At 47.2% G+C, this 16536-nt stretch overlaps 1 protein-coding gene across 4 annotated transcripts in view; it reads left to right on the forward strand.

Annotated features, from left to right (window-relative positions):
• NPAS1 (neuronal PAS domain protein 1) overlaps positions 1-16536 on the forward strand; it is a 98359-nt gene that overhangs the window by 29725 nt on the left and 52098 nt on the right. The gene's annotated exons all lie outside the window — the stretch shown is intronic.

The following is a 16536-nucleotide window of genomic DNA, read 5'->3' on the forward strand; positions in this document are numbered from 1 at the left end:
ACCAGGTAGAGGGCCTTCTTGGTGGTGGCACCCTCCCTGTGGAACACCCTCCCACCAGATGACAAGGAGATAAACAACTACCTGACTTGTATAAGACATCTGAAGGCCGCCCTGTCTGGGGAAGTTGTTAATGTTCAATGTTTTATTGTCTTTTTATATCTGTTGGAAGCTGCCCAGAGCAGCTGGAACAACCCAATCAGATGAGTAGAGTACAATTGTTGTTGGTTTTGGCCTCCAGTCAGGTTCCACTACCCCTACACCAACTGCTATTCCTGAGTTACCTTTCCTCTTGATGCCAGAAGAACGATCTTGCAAAATATTTGCTTTGATTTAGTTTGCACAGCCGTCCTGCTACTTCCACCTGCAGTATAGTGCCACTGTATTCTGCTCTGGTCAGACCTCACCTGAAGTACTGTGTCCAGTTCTGGGCACCACAGTTCAAGAAGGACACTGACAAACTGGAACGTGTCCAGAGGAGGGCAACCAAAATGGTCAAAGCAGTGGCATAGCGTGGGGGGTGCAGGGGGGGCTGGCCGCACCGGGCGCAGCATCTGGGGGTTAGGGTTAGGGGGCACAAATCCACGGGTTAGGGGGCGCAAATCCACGGGTTAGGGGCGCAAATCCATGGGTTAGGGGGCACAAAATACTTGCCTTACCCCGGGTGCTGACAACCCACGCTACGCCACTGGGTCAAAGGCCTGGAAACGATGCCTTATGAAGCTGGGCATGTTTAGCCTGGAGAAGAGGAGGTTAAGGGGTGATATGATAGCCATGTTCAAATATATAAAAGGATGTCACATAGAGGAGGGAGAAAGGTTGTTTTCTGCTGCTCCAGAGAAGCGGACACGGAGCAATGGATCCAAACTACAAGAAAGAAGATTCCACCTAAACATTAGGAAGAACTTCCTGACAGTAAGAGCTGTTTGACAGTGGAATTTGCTGCCAAGGAGTGTGGTGGAGTCTCCTCCTTTGGAGGTCTTTAAGCAGAGGCTTGACAACCATATGTCAGGAGTGCTCTGATGGTGTTTCCTGCTTGGCAGGGGGTTGGACTCGATGGCCCTTGTGGTCTCTTCCAACTCTATGATTCTATGATTCAGTAGCTTCCTCAAGAAAACTCTGGGTTTTGTAACAGGAGGGAATCCATTCTTAAAATTGTATGTGTGTTTTCTAATCAGCCTGTTGGAGAACTGGATTCACTATACACTTTTCTCTCTGATTGGGCCTGCCCTTTGCCATAAGGTCCCAGGGTGGGTTGCAACAAGGTGAAAACACAATATTTAAATCGGAGGAAACAATTTACAATCAGAAGGTGGGGGGAAATTATATCTCGGGTGTCAAAGGCCGGTGCGGTGAGATGGAAATAACAAATTCAAATAAGCAGCTGCAGAAGGTAACAAATGGAACAGGAGTTTCCAGCTACCCCTTGTTTAAGAACTCAAATGAAACAGTTTTAATGCATATGGGATGGGAGATGCCTCTTGTGAGGTGACTCAACAGCTTGGGTGCCACCACTAAAGAGGCCCTGTCCCTGGTACCTGCCTGCCTGACCTGCAAAAGCAAGAGCAGGGCCTTTGGTGATCTGAGAAAGCGGGTGGGCTCATATGAGAAAGGAGGCGTCGGTTTGCTTATTTATTTTTTATTAAATTTGTTAGTTGCTTTGTCTTCGCCAGGGCAAACCAAAGCAGCAAACAAACAAACATTTTTTTAAAAAAAAACACCACTTAGATCAGGGGTCTGCAACCTTTAAGACAAAAAGAGCCACTTGGACCCGTTTCCGAAGGGAAAAAAAAACCTGGGAGCCGCAAAACCATTGTGACATTTAAAGCATGCGCGCCGCTGCCCTCTGATCTGACAGCGGGCGGGAAGGTGACGTCGCGACAGTGCGTGACTAACGCACGCACCACCCCCATGCGACGTCACAGCCAGTACAGCCCCCGCCACAGTGGGGAGTGTTGGGGCGCACAATGCGCCTCCTCCCCTCGCTAGTATCCGCCCCGGAGCCGCGGCAAAGGTGTAAAAGAGCCACATGCGGCTCCGGAGCCGCGGGTTGCAGACCCCTGACTTAGATGCTTTAAAGGCAAAAGGAAATAGAAATAGCATAAAAACATCCACTTCTAAAAGGCCACAGATAGTCGAAGGCCAAAGGCCTGGATATAAAGGAAGGTTTTTGCCTGGCCCTTTAAAAAAAATGTAATGAAGGTACCAGGCAAACCTCCCTAGGGAGAGCATTCCACAAATAGGGAGCCACTGCAGAAAAGTCCCCGTTCTTGTGTTGCCACCTTCCTGACCTCTCGTGGAGGGGGCACACAAGGAAGGGCGTCAGATGATGACCGCAGGGTCTGGGTCAGTTCATAGGGGGAGGGGCGGTCCTTGAGGTGTTGGGGTCCTGAGCCGTTTTAAACGTCAAAACCAGCACTTTGAATTGGGCCTGGAAACTAATTGGTGGAACTCAGCAAATAGAGACTCGGCTTCTAAATGGCTGCGGGGCAGGAATCTGGCTGCCTTAGAACAACCCTTTACTCTGGTTCCCTTAGAACAACCCTTTACTCCTGATAAGGAAAATTTCGGGTTGAGAGACTACTCAACAGCCCGGCTCGCCGGGATACAGGTCCCCCACAGGTCCATGCGGTCAGTAAAAGAAGGAAATTCCAGCCAAGTACCGTATTTTTCGCTCCGTAAGATGCACCTGACCATAAGATGCAACTAGTTTTTAGAGGAGGAAAACAAGAAAAAAAAAATTGGAACGAAACAGTGGATGTATGATTTTTGTGGTTTATGCTGTGGCCACAGACATGTGATTTGACGGTGAGTTTGGGGTAGCCCAATGCAAAAATCCTGAGAATCCATGTGGATCCGTGCTTTGTAACCACGTTTTTGCACCATTGCATGATCTGCTTTTCGCCCCTGGGCAATTCGGCTTCAGGGACCATGCATTTGCTCCATAAGATGCATAGACATTTCCCCTTACTTTTTAGTAAGAAAAAAGTGCGTCTTATGGAGCGAAAAATACGGTAATTTGGAGCAAAACAGCAGTCAGTAGACTTATATCCTTTATTGTTGCGCAACAGGTTCAAACTTCCCACAATATCCCAGAATACAGTTCGTACAGCATCATTGATACATCATCTTTCGTGTCCTCATGCTTGAGGGATTATGGCAGGAGGTGCCAGGGGGAAGAGTCCTTTTTCCAAGGGCAAAATGGCGTTGGAATGGAGGAACTTGGCAAAGGGGTTGATTTCATATGATTTATAAAGCTAGGTATCTTCCCTGAGCTGTCAAGTCAGAAGGATAGATTCAGGCATAATATCTGTAACATTTAACAGCTTTAAAGATGTACCCCCTGCCCTGCAATTTCTGTAACACTCCCCTCCATAGAAGTGAATGGTCACCCTTCTCTCCTGCGTGCCATTTGCTCCCCTGAAAGTCAGCAAAAAGTCCAGGATGTGAACAGGCAGGCCTTGCGCTGCTAGGTCTTAGGCATAGCAAAATAAATTCATTTAAATAGAGTTTCCTCCTGCCGTGGAATGGAGGGAGGGGAAAAATAACATGTTTTAAGAGATTAAGAACCATTGTTCAGTGGAGGGTGAAATATTATGATTATTGCACGTTGACAGGACAAAATTACTGTGTGGATTGCGGTTGTGATGGTGCTTGCATGTGCTGTCCACCCCCCCATCTTCCTCCCCCGCTGTGGGCCTTGTTTTCGCACAATGCACACCGCGGAATCAGTTCTTCGGTTGCTGTTTTCGTTCAGGTGCGGCTGTAGGCTGCCTTTGGGCTGCTGCTGCGCTAACACTGGAGCACATGGGCGCTGCATTGAATTCCTTAATTTATTTGGAAAAAAGTAAGTTCCTAGGCCTCAGTGTGGCCACATGGAGATTTAGGAAAGTCGGCTCTGTCTTTAACCCTCTTCCCCCCAACAAACTCGGAAGCTGCGAAAGGGAAGGGGGAAATTCAACATCTTTATCAACGACTTGGATGATGGACTCAAGGGCATCCTGATCAAATTTGCAGATGACACCAAACTGGGAGGGGTGGCTAACATCCCAGAGGACAGGATCACACTTCAAAACGACCTTGACAAATTAGAGAACTGGGCAAAAACAAACAAGATGAATTTTAACAGGGAGAAATGTAAAGTATTGCACTTGGGGGGAAAAAATGAGAGGCACAAATACAAGATGGGGGACACCTGGCTTGAGAGCAGTACATGTGAAAAGGATCTAGGAGTCTTGGTTGACCACAAACTTGACATGAGCCAACAGTGTGACACGGCAGCTAAAAAAGCCAATGCAATTCTGGGCTGCATCAATAGGAGTATAGCATCTAGATCAAGGGAAGTAATAGTGCCACTGTATTCTGCTCTGGTCAGACCTCACCTGGAGTACTGTGTCCAGTTCTGGGCACCACAATTCAAGAAGGACACTGACAAACTGGAACGTGTCCAGAGGAGGGCAACCAAAATGGTCAAAGGCCTGGAAACGATGCCTTATGAGGAACGGCTAAGGGAGCTGGGCATGTTTAGCCTGGAGAAGAGGAGGTTAAGGGGTGATATGATAGCCATGTTCAAATATATAAAAGGATGTCACATAGAGGAGGGAGAAAGGTTGTTTTCTGCTGCTCCAGAGAAGCGGACACGGAGCAATGGATCCAAACTACAAGAAAGAAGATTCCACCTAAACATTAGGAAGAACTTCCTGACAGTAAGAGCTGTTTGACAGTGGAATTTGCTGCCAAGGAGTGTGGTGGAGTCTCCTACTTTGGAGGTCTTTAAGCAGAGGCTTGACAACCATATGTCAGGAGTGCTCTGATGGTGTTTCCTGCTTGGCAGGGGGTTGGACTCGATGGCCCTTGTGGTCTCTTCCAACTCTATGATTCTATGATTCTATGAAATAGAACCCCCAAAGGCAGGGCAAGAATTTAGGACCGAGATAAAGCTCAGGTATGAGGAACCTTTGGCTATCCACAGATATGGCTGGATTCTGTCACCCCCGAGACCAACACTAGGCCAATCATTCTCACAACAGCCCTGAAAGGTGGTGTTGTTGTTTAGTCGTTTAGTCGTGTCCGACTCTTTGTGACCCCCTGGACCAGAGCACGCCAGGCACTCCTGTCTTCCACTGCCTCCCACAGTTTCGTCAAACTCATGCTGGTAGCTTCGAGAACACTGTCCAACCATCTCGTCCTCTGTCGTCCCCTTCTCCTTGTGCCCTCCATCTTTCCCAACATCAGGGTCTTTTCCAGGGAGTCTTCTCTTCTCATGAGGTGGCCAAAGGATTGGAGCCTCAGCTTCAGGATCTGTCCTTCCAGTGAGCACTCAGGGCTGATTTCCTTCAGAATGGAGAGGTTTGATCTTCTTGCAGCCCATGGGACTCTCAAGAGTCTCCTCCAGCACCATAATTCAAAAGCATCCATTCTTTAGGCTTGCATTATTCTTAGAAGCCCCATTCAGCAGCTGGGGAAAGAGGGGGATGAGACTGACAGGAATCAGTGCCTAAGGCTGCCTCAGTTCTAGACTGAGTGGGAGCCCACCCAAAATTTATCCAATTTGCATTTTTCGCCTCAGTTCTCATGAGGTCGAACTTTGCCTGGGCTGCGCTTGCTCAGAACTCCCTTGAGAGCTTCCTTGATGCTCCTCCATCTAACCAAACTCCCCACACATAGTAAGTTAGCATGTCAGGGGGAAAGCCAGGATTGAATATCCCTCTCTGTCAGGTGTTACTTTTCTGTATTCAGGGGAGCTGGTTACTGGAAGGAGTATTCTGTTGTCTGTTCCTTGCTGCCTGAGAAACAGTATGGATTGATGACCTTGGTAAGGACGAGGTTTCCATCACTGTCCTGGATTCAAATCTAGCAAGAGCCACAAACTCTCTGGGGGCTTTTAGGCTAAGTCACTCCTAAGGTAAAGGTAAAGGGACCCCTGACCACTAGGTCCAGTCGTGACTGACTCTGGGGTTGGGGCACTCCTCTCGTTTTATTGGCCGAGAGAGCCGGCGTACAGCTTCCAGGTCATGTGGCCAGCATGACTAAGCTGCTTCTGCCGAAGCAGAGCAGTGCACGGAAACGCCGTTTACCTTCCCACCGGAGTGGTACCTATTTATCTACTTGCCCTGGTGTGCTTTCTAACTGCTAGGTTGGCAGGAGCAGGGACTGAGCAACAGGAGCTCACCCCGTTGCGGGGATTCTCCCCGCCAACCTTCTGATCGGCAAGCCCTAGACTCTGTGGTTTAACCCACAGTGCCACCCGTGTCCCAAGTCACTCCTAGGCCTTTGTTATTCTCTGTCTGTGAAATGGGCACATGAATGACCCATCTCTCGGGTGTCTAAAATTCCCTAGAAATAATAATTGGAAATGTCAAGTCCCTTTCTCTACTCATCCCTTATCCAACATGTTTTGCAAAAGGAATAAAAATTTTGCAGATCATTCCAGATTGCTTAATTCTGATTGTAGAATTTGGTTGTTCACAGAATTTGCAGATAATCTGATGTCGTGGTCTTCAGCTGGTCCAAGTGTGAGACCCACCTCTGAATTCCAACTTTGGACCCATTTTCACTTTTGACGTTTAATAGTGCTAATAAGGCACCTTATTAATCCTAAAATGGCCATTCACATGGCAATGCACGCAGAGCTGCCTTTGCATTACTGCCAAATGAAAACCAGTGATTTTTACACTTGATCTTAACCAAAAGACTAAAATGCCGTTGAAAACCAGTGGTTTTTAAGAAGGCTGACGATTTAAGTGGGACACTTGAGCAAGTTTGTGCTTCCAGATTTTGTTATGGTTTTGTGTGTGTGTGGGGGGGGGGAGTTATTAGAAAGACTAACTCACAACTAATTTCCTATGGCTAAACTGGGATTTTTAAGTGGCAGCAGATGAGAGATTGATTCATTTGCCAATTCTGGGTATTATTTACTAACCGAAATCCCAAACTTGGGTAGCATTAGTTGCTGAAATTGTACTTTTAAGCTTGTGTCACAACTGAGTACAAAGAATTGTTTTTGCATCCTGTATCTTAATTCCAGTGAATCTGGGCCCACATATATTATGGGGGAAACAGCCACTTAATCGTTCAATTAATTGTTCTACATGTTGTGAAGCATTTCCTTTTATAGAGGCAAAATTTAATGCTTGATCTTCCTTCCCACCCCCCCACCCCCCCAAAAAAAGCTGTGAAAAAAAGTTGGAAAGGTGTCAGTGAAATTTTCTGATTAACATCTCAACTGGATTTTCAGCAATTTTGGAGTGGTTCTTTTTTTTAATGTCAAGATTTGGAAAAAAAATACCTTCACTGCATTGAAAGGTTTCATTAAGCATCTGAACCCACCTGCAAGGCACACCATCCTTAAAAGCCGCAACGAGGTGTCCAATAAAGAAGCAGATATTAAAGATTCGTTTCTCAAGAACTCCCAAAACTTCATATTGAAGTCCAAATTAGCCTTGTTTGCACCTTTTCCTACATGACCACCACCTCACTTTTTATGAAAAACAGGAAGGGTCGTGTGTCCAGAAACCCTTCCTTTGCAGAGGGCTTTATTAAGAGCATAGGCTCTGATGAAATTAACAAATTCACTTTTTTTAAAAGAACAAAATGCATGGAAGCCAGTGCTTCGCTGTGGAGAGAGGGATGAGTCCAAGTTACATTTGGAGCGACGTTGAGAACAAGTTGAGATCTGCCCACCCTCTCCTGCTGCCTTAGAGGGAGCAAAGTTTCCTTGTTTTTCAAAAACTGGTTGTCCGTTCTTATTATGGCTTGCTGGCAAGCTTTGTTTCTGAGTGCCTCGGCAGCGTCGATGGTTTCAAACTTCCACTTGCCAGCATCTCTCCACATTTCACACCCTGAGGAACAGGCATGCCATTTCCCTCTCAGTCCCAGTGAACCCCTATTTCCATGCATTGCTGGTCAAATTTTTCATGTCCTTTTAGCCGTGGTGTCCTCTTTGCTTTCTGGATTTCCCCTACTCTTTAGTGAACCCTGTTTTTGACACTGAGCAAGGGAGGGGAAAGTAAGAATCACCATTATAATTTGTGTTGTCTTACACTACAAAGCACCGATGGCATCCAAAACAATTCAACTCTCCCTCGTTTTCTCCGCCTCCTTCCTTCCTCTGTCATCTGCTGGTACTTTTCTCTCACCCTTCCTTCCTGACCTTTTTGTCCTCTGTCATCTAGTCTTTGCTTTCTTCTCTCCTAAATTTCTGCCTTTCTCTGCCCTGTCTCTTTTGCCCCTCTCTCCCTCGCCTCAACTTCTTTCTCAGCCCTCCATCAGCAGCTGCCCTCCTCTTGTCCTCTCGGCTGCCATTCTTCTTCCACCTTCTCACAATTTCCATCCTTCCTTCCACTCACCTTTTGCTGCTGCTGCCTTTCCTAGAGGCCTTTGCAGCCGTTCCACCCCGCTCACGACAGAAACAGCTACGATGCCCTCTCTGCCCTCCTTCCTGCGCTGAAAATCTGCCCCGGGTTCAGCATTTGCCCCTCGTAGCTCTCCAAAACAGGAGCTTCAAAAAAGCAAAGTGGGCCTGGACTGATATTCTGAAAAAGGAGTGTGTCAATCAGGGACTGCTTGTGGCATTAGGAGTTGGCAACCCGTGCAGAGGGACCTGGAAATGGCCCCTGCTCTTTGCCTCCAGACCCTGGATCAGGCATCCCCAAACTCGGCCCTCCAGCTGTTTTGGGACTACAACTCCTATCATCCCTAGCTAACAGGACCAGTGGTCAGGGATGATGGGAATTGTGGTCCCAAAACAGCCGGGGGGCTGAATTTGGGGGTGCCCCCCCTAGATTCAGGGAGAAGTTGACGTGGCATCCCTGCTCCCTCCAAGTCTCACATCTTGCAGACTCTTACAGCAACTTTCTGACCCCCTTCCCTCCGCCACCTTCAGCCATGATGGCATCCAAGCTATCCCACCGCAATGGCCATTTCAGCATTCTAGTCCTCAGCGTACTTCCATTCATTCATTTCGTTCAGCATACTTTCATTTCATTCATGGAGAGCCGGCGTTGGTGCAGCGGTTAGAGGACCAGACCTGGAGCCGGGAGACCAGGGTTCAAATCCCCCACCCCCTGCCCCCAAACTTGGGCATGAAGCTCACTGGCTGAGACCTTGTTCCAGTCACTGCCTCTCAGCCCAGCCCTACCTCACAGGGCTGTTGTGGGGAATAAATGTGGAGAAGGGGGAGGAGAAAGAGGTACCGCACCTTGAGCTCCTTGAAGAGAAAATTGGGAGATAAATGCAATAAATTTGAAGAGAAGCCATAGAAATAGACTGTAAAATGGACAGAGTGCCCCTGCTCCATAGAAAGCTCTCTCAGCAGAGGCAGAGCCGTAGGATAGTATAGTAGTAGTAACAACAACAACAACAACAATAATGTTATTGTTATTAATAATAATACCCCACCCATCTTGCTGGGTTGCCCTAGTCACACTGGATAAAAGGTAAAAGTAAAGGGACCCCTGACCATTAGGTCCAGTCGTGGCCGACTCTGGGGTTGTGGCGCTCATCTTGCTTTATTGGCCGAGGGAGCCGGCGTACAGCAAACCAGAGCAGCGCACGGAAACGCCGTTTACCTTCCTTCCCGCTTTCAAACTGCTAGGTTGGCAGGAGCAGGGACCGAGCAACAGGAGCTCACCCCGTCGCGGGGATTCGAACCGCCGACTTTCTGATCGGCAAGTCCTAGGCTCTGTGGTTTAACCCACAGCGCCACCCGCGTCCCTTTTTAGTCACACTGGGTAGCATCCAACAAACATAAAAATAAATAATAAAACATTAAACATTAATAGTAACAATCTGATCCAGTATAAGAAGTCACAATAACTTTAAAACAAACGACTTATATCGAATAAAGCAATACTTAATAATCCATTGGAATCCAAAAATAAACAGTAAAATTAAACACCAGCTAATAATAATTAAACAGTTTACACCTATCAATTACAATAAAGAATTACTCATCTATAATCAATAAAAATAACAGGAAATCGCAATGCACAAAATGTACAAAACCATGTAAAAGGATCAAATTGAGAAACGAGGACACACAACTTATAAAATTATTTTTTTTAAAAACTATCCCTGAGCTCCTCTCTTCACAGCTTCTGCTGCTTCTGCTGCTGTTCTCAAAGTCATGGTCTGGGAAAGGCTCCTGGGGCTGGAGGCCACAGCAAGGAGAGTGGGAAAAGCCATTGCCTGCAGAAAGTCTCTCTTCCCTCAGTTCTAGTATTCAGAAATATGTTATTGGAAAAAGGACTTTGCCTTTCTCCTGCCCTAGTAGTTCCTTATTACATTCATATACTGCCTTTTCTTCCAAGGATCCCAAGGCTGTGTACAGTGGTACCTCAGGTTACATATGCTTCGGGTTACAGACGCTTCAGGTTACAGACTCTGCTAACCCAGAAATAGTACCTCGGGTTAAGAACTTTGCTTCAGGATGAGAACAGAAATCATGCAGTGGGAGGCCCCATTAGCTAAAGTGGTACCTCAGGTTAAGAACAGTTTCAGGTTAAGAACGGACCTCCGGAACAAATTAAGTACTTAACCCGAGGTACAACTGTACGTGGTTCTCCACCCTCCCCATTTCATCCTGTGAGGGAGGTTAGGCTGAGAGACACTGACTGGCCTAAGGTCACCCAGTGAGCTACATGGCCGAGTGGGGATTTGAACCCTGCTCTCCCAGGTTCTAGTCCAGGGGTCCACAGACTTTTTCAGCAGGGGGCCAGGACACTGTGCCTCAGACCTTGTGGGGGGCCGGACTACATTTTGAAGAAGAAAAATGAACAAATCGCTATGCCCCACAAATAACCCAGAAATGCATTTTAAATAAAAGCACACATTCTACTCATGTAAAAACACCAGGCAGGCCACACAAATAACCCAGAGAAGCATTTTAAGTAAAAGGACACATAGAATCATAGAATCATAGAGTTGGAAGAGACCACAAGGGCCATCGAGTCCAACCCCCTGCCAAGCAGGAAACACCATCAGAGCACTCCTGACATATGGTTGTCAAGCCTCTGCTTAAAGACCTCCAAGGAAGGAGACTCCACCACACTCCTTGGCAGCAAATTCCACTGTCGAACAGCTCTTACTGTCAGGAAGTTCTTCCTAATGTTTAGGTGGAATCTTCTTTCTTGTAGTTTGAATCCATTGCTTCGTGTCCGCTTCTCTGGAGCAGCAGAAAACAACCTTTCTCCCTCCTCTATGTGACATCCTTTTATATATTTGAACATGGCTATCATATCACCCCTTAACCTCCTCTTCTTCAGGCTAAACATGCCCAGCTCCTTTAGCCGTTCCTCATAAGGCATCGTTCCCAGGCCTTTGACCATTTTGGTTGCCCTCCTCTGGACATGTTCCAGTTTGTCAGTGTCCTTCTTGAATAGGACATTCCAGTTTGTCAGTGTCCTTCTTGAATAGGACATTCGATTCATGTAAAAACACACTGATTCCTGGACCATATGCGGGCCGATTGAGAAGGAGATTGGGCCGGATCCGGCCCCTGGACCTTAGTTTGCCTACCCATGTCCTAGTCTGACACCCTAACCATTACACCACCTTGGCTCTGACCACATGGCAGCCCCTGTGGAAGCTGATCAAATTAGGGTGCCTGGTCAACAGTTCAACAGTTTTGTTGTGGTCCATTTGTGGGTCCCAGCCCGCTGGTTGGAGACCAATGACCTGATGTGCTAGCCTTTTCCTTCCACCTGTAGAGTCGGCTGTCTTACTCCCTTGCCAATTCATACTGTGTATGCATCACATTTCGAACCCGGGTCATCCCAGTCCAAGTTCACCACACCAGCAGCTTCCACTGTCTCTCTGCCTTTGCCTTTCAGAGGTTTCCGCTAATAATAATCAAATAATATAATGTGCTTGTGTTTTCTGGGCAGCCTGTGGTTGTCGTTTCCCCCTGCTTTATGGCTTTAAAAGCTGGCGATGTTGCAATCGTGTGTGTTGGGGGGGGTATTTCTGTCCCCCTCCCCATATATTCCTCTTTCACTCTCCCCCCACCACACCGTACCCTTCTTTTCCCCGTAATCCTAGCAGCTTTCTAATTCTTACATTAAATGCTTTTAATTATAGGAGCATTCTGTCTGACCCGCGGGGTTATTTCAAGAGAGAAAAATGAAGGAATTAAAGAAAATGACAGAGCAAATTGCGGCAATTAGCGGTGCTGGTATTGTTCCGAGTGTCTGTCAAGGGAGTTCTCTGTTTGTTAGTTACAAGTAAATTCGTACAGATAACGGAGACAGCCATTATAAATGCCATCTCTGAGGCTGCCTGGCGCTGCTGCAGCTATTTTTCCTTTTTTTAAAAAAAAAGAGGGGGAGAGAGAGAGAGAGAGATTTTCTTTGTAAAAATAATATTTCTCCTTGTAAAAATAATATTTCTCCTTGAAAGTGAGCTCTGAAAGAGAATTGGTTTCTTTTCCTGCCCTCCTTTTGCCCCAGTAAGTCCAGGATCATGGTTTTGTGGGTCTGTGTCTGCCTAGTCAAGCTTCAGACTGAAAGAGCCTTAGAGATGCAATGGGTGACCATTTGAGTTTGGGGGGCAAGGTTTCACCCGGGGCTTAAACCCACAGCCTGCTTCCCATGGCTGAGGGCAAGCTGGGCGCTAGAGCCCTTTCCTTACACACAGAAACCCTCCCATGTCCATTTTCCTGGCATTTGCAGTTAAAAGGATGAGGTAGGCAGCGATAAGGATGTCTATTTCCTGCCAGAGACCACGGAGGGCTGCTGCTGCCAGCCAGAGCAGGGCCCACTGACCTCAGCTGGATAACGGCGTGACTCCCTGCAAGGCAGCTTCACGTGTATGTATGAAAACCAGGCGTATAATTAGAATTTCACTGAAGCCAAGTGGTGTCTCTGAGCATTTGAAGAATCATAGAATGGGAAGGCACCACGGGGGCCAATCTAGTCCAAACCCCCTGCAATGCAGGAATATTTTACCCAACGCGGGATTCGAACCCACGACCCTGAGAGTAAGAGTCTCATTCTGTACCAACTGTGCAACTGAGGAGTTGGAGGGGTGGCTGAGCTCCAAACCCTCGTTTCCAAAAGGTTATATAGAATACCAATTTATACAGAGCCAAACTGTTGGTCTATAACTGTTAGCTGCCCTGAGCCCGGCTTCGGCTGGGGAGGGCGGGATATAAATAAAATTTTTTATTATTATTATTATTATTATTATTATTATTATTATTATTATTATTATTTTGCTCAGTATTGTCAACACTGGCTGGCAGCAGCTCAGGCAGGGGTTTATTCCTCGCTCCACCTGGAATTTGAACCTGGCACCTTCTGCGTGCAAACCAGATGTTCTGCCACAGACTCACAGCCTTTCCGTTTCGTCTGTGCCCCTTTCAAGCAAAGCCACCTGCCCACAGGCAGGTGTGAGTTTTCCGTAGTATTTGCTGAGCCGGGGCAAGACTGTGGCACCGGGTGCAAATGATCCCCTTGCCACAGGAGTCTGGAAGCTCAAATCTGGAAGCCCAGCTATTTCCCACAGCCACTTATGCAGTGGCATCCCACTGACAGATGGGATAGAAGATTAGAGCAGAATTGCAAAATGGAACTTCCTCCGATTTTTAAGTTGTCATAACCAGCGGTGCGGGACGCGGGTGTCGCTGTGGGTTAAACCACAGAGCCTAGGACTTGCCGGTCAGAAGGTCGGTGGTTCGAATCCCCGTGACGGGGTGAGCTCCCATTGTTCGGCCCCTGCTCCTGCCCACCTAGCAGTTCGAAAGCACGTCAAAGTGCAAGTAGATAAATAGGTACCACTCTGGTGGGAAGGTAAACGGCATTTCCGTGCACTGCTCTGGTTCGCCAGAAGCGGCTTAGTCATGCTGGCCACATGACCCCGGAAGCTGTACGCCGGCTCCCTCGGCCAATAAAGCGAGATGAGCGCCGCAACCCCAGAGTCGGTCACGACTGGACCTAATGGTCAGGGGTCCCTTTACCTTTAATTAATATGGCAGACAAGAGTTGGGCAGACCCATTGACACTAACGGGGGGGGGGGGCTCAGCATTTTGCCCTGTTCTCCCCCCCCCCCACCGTTGACTTCAGCAGGGCTCGCACAGGAAGTTTCCCTGATGGACCCTGGGTGTTCCCAGGGTTAATTGGCAGGTTGGCTATACAGTTCTATGATCCGAGGTGCCCTTTTGCTACCCCACCTCATAGAATAGAATCATAGAATCATAGAATCATAGAGTTGGAATAGACCACAAGGGCCATCGAGTCCAACCCCCTGCCAAGCAGGAAACACCATCAGAGCACTCCTGACATATGGTTGTCAAGCCTCTGCTTAAAGACCTCCAAAGAAGGAGACTCCACCACACTCCTTGGCAGCAAATTCCAAAGCACCAAACGATCCGGTTTCTGCCCAGGCAAACTCCCGGCGTCAAAACAGCCCCAGGATGGGGGCAGGAATTCAGAAAGGTGGCAACTGGAGGATGAAATTGATGGAGAACTAGACAAACTAACAGGAAGAATTCGAAACCAGCTGGACCAGAGATTCACAGAAGATTGGTGTAAATTTACGGACTATTTGAAAAGTAATTGTGATGACCAAATTACATTTGTAGGTTTGCAAGAAGTTTTGTGAGGTGAATAATTTGAATTATTGCAGAATTGGATCAAAAGGAAGATGTTAGTTAAGATAATTAAAGGCAATGTCAATTTAAGAAATGCAGAAGAAATTATAAAAATGGGAGATCATCAGAGGGGCTGATGGAAGTCCCAAAAGATTGTATAAGATGTGAAATTTTGTGGTATGTATGACAATTAATATGTTCAAAAATTAATTAAAAATATTTTTAAAAAAAGGAATTCAGAAAGGTGGCGGAATGGAAGCCATCTTTTTCGGGCTCGTGCGGATTTCTCCAAGGGCCTCTCCTCTTGGCATCTCACAGTTGGGTGTCCTCGTCCGCAAGTCACCCTCCCCAACACCCCCTCTCTTTCGGCCCCTGCGCCAGGGAACTTCGCTGCAAGGGAGTGAAGGGGCTGAAAGGAAGGTTAAGCCGGGGTCTTGTGAGCTTTTCAGCTTTGCTGGGGAGCAGTGAATGCGGAGCTGATAAGTATTCTAATCCCATCTCCCAGGAATGTGCAGAGCACAATAGCAGGTCCTCTCTCTCCCCTCCAGACTTCCCCCTCCACACCCCCAGGGCTCTGTCCTTGTCTTCCCCCAGAGTGAGTGCCTGGGCCTTGCTTGTGTGCGCTCACCACCCCACATTGGGGTTTGTGCAAACATCAATGTGCACAGATTTGCACATGCATGTAAAGAGAGGAAATTTGGTTGACAGGCTTGGTTTGCTGTTGTTGTTTTGTGTGTCCCTGTATAAAATTGTCCCGGAATTGAGATGCAAATGCCCCTCTTAGTAACAGCTCTTGTTTTGCCGAATTACTTGGTAAATCTCTTTTTGTAACAGATCTCTGTCTGAGGCTTCTCTACTCTTCTTCACATTTCCCTTCTACCTTTAAATTACTTCTGGAAAAGAATCCCAACCTTTCTGCCCCTCCATTCCTCCTCCTTCTGTTTTTTTGGTAATGTTCAGGGCTTAAGAATTTGCTCTTTGGTGACCAGAAGAAGCTGTGTGGAGGAGGGTCTCTGTCTGCAGCTGACCTCTAACCCCCTGGTTCAGTCGCTTGAGATGCTTTCTTGCCTTTGAGCAAGATGGATGAGGTTTAGGATTGACATGCTTATATACAGACCTTAAAACACTTGACGGCTGATGGTCTACAAGCCTTCCTCAAGCACTGGCTGGGCTGCTGTGATGTCACAGCATGTGCACGCTTGTCACTGCTGAACGAAGGAAAGGCCTTAGAAAAATGAGGAGGTTGGTGTGTGGGGAAAATTATCTTTGCACTTCATTTATTTATTGTGGGGACAGGTGGGGAGACTGAAACTTTGGTTGTCAGTCCCTGATCATTATCCCCTGAATTTAACAAATATAAGATGAAAGAGAGTTTCTCCTCCTCCTCCTCCTCTCTTCCTCCTCCTCTTCCTCCTCCTCCTCCTCCTTCTTCTTTCTCTTTTTGGAAGTGGCTTCCTGACCTCAGAGATGTGGGAGTGGGATCAGGAAGCAGCAAGGGAATCTGTTTATGTTCAGAAGTACATTCTCCTTTGCAAACGTAAGCAGGAAGTAGCTGGTATCCTGTGGATTAAACCAGGGGTAGGCAACCGTGGGCCGGAGGCGGCCCATTCGCCTTCTCATTCCGGCCCGCGGATGGTCTGGGAATCAGCATGTTTTTACATGAGTAGAATGTGTTCTTTTATTTAAAACGCATCTCTGGGTTATTTGTGGGGCATAGGAATTCGTTCATATTTTTTCCCAAAATATAGTCCAGCCCACCACATGGTCTGAGGGATGGTAGACCGGCCCCTGGCTGAAAAAGGTTGATGACCCCTAGATTAAAGTAGTAGATAGGTAGCCGTGTTGGTCTGCCATAGTCAAAATAAAAAAATTCCTTCCAGTAGCACCTTAAAGACCAACTAAGTTAGTTCTTGGTATGAGCTTTCGTGTGCATGCACACTTCTTCAGATAC

The sequence above is a fragment of the Podarcis bocagei genome (genome assembly GCF_964188305.1).
Source record: "Podarcis bocagei genome assembly, chromosome: 7".
Taxonomy (NCBI): Eukaryota; Metazoa; Chordata; class Lepidosauria; order Squamata; family Lacertidae; genus Podarcis; species Podarcis bocagei.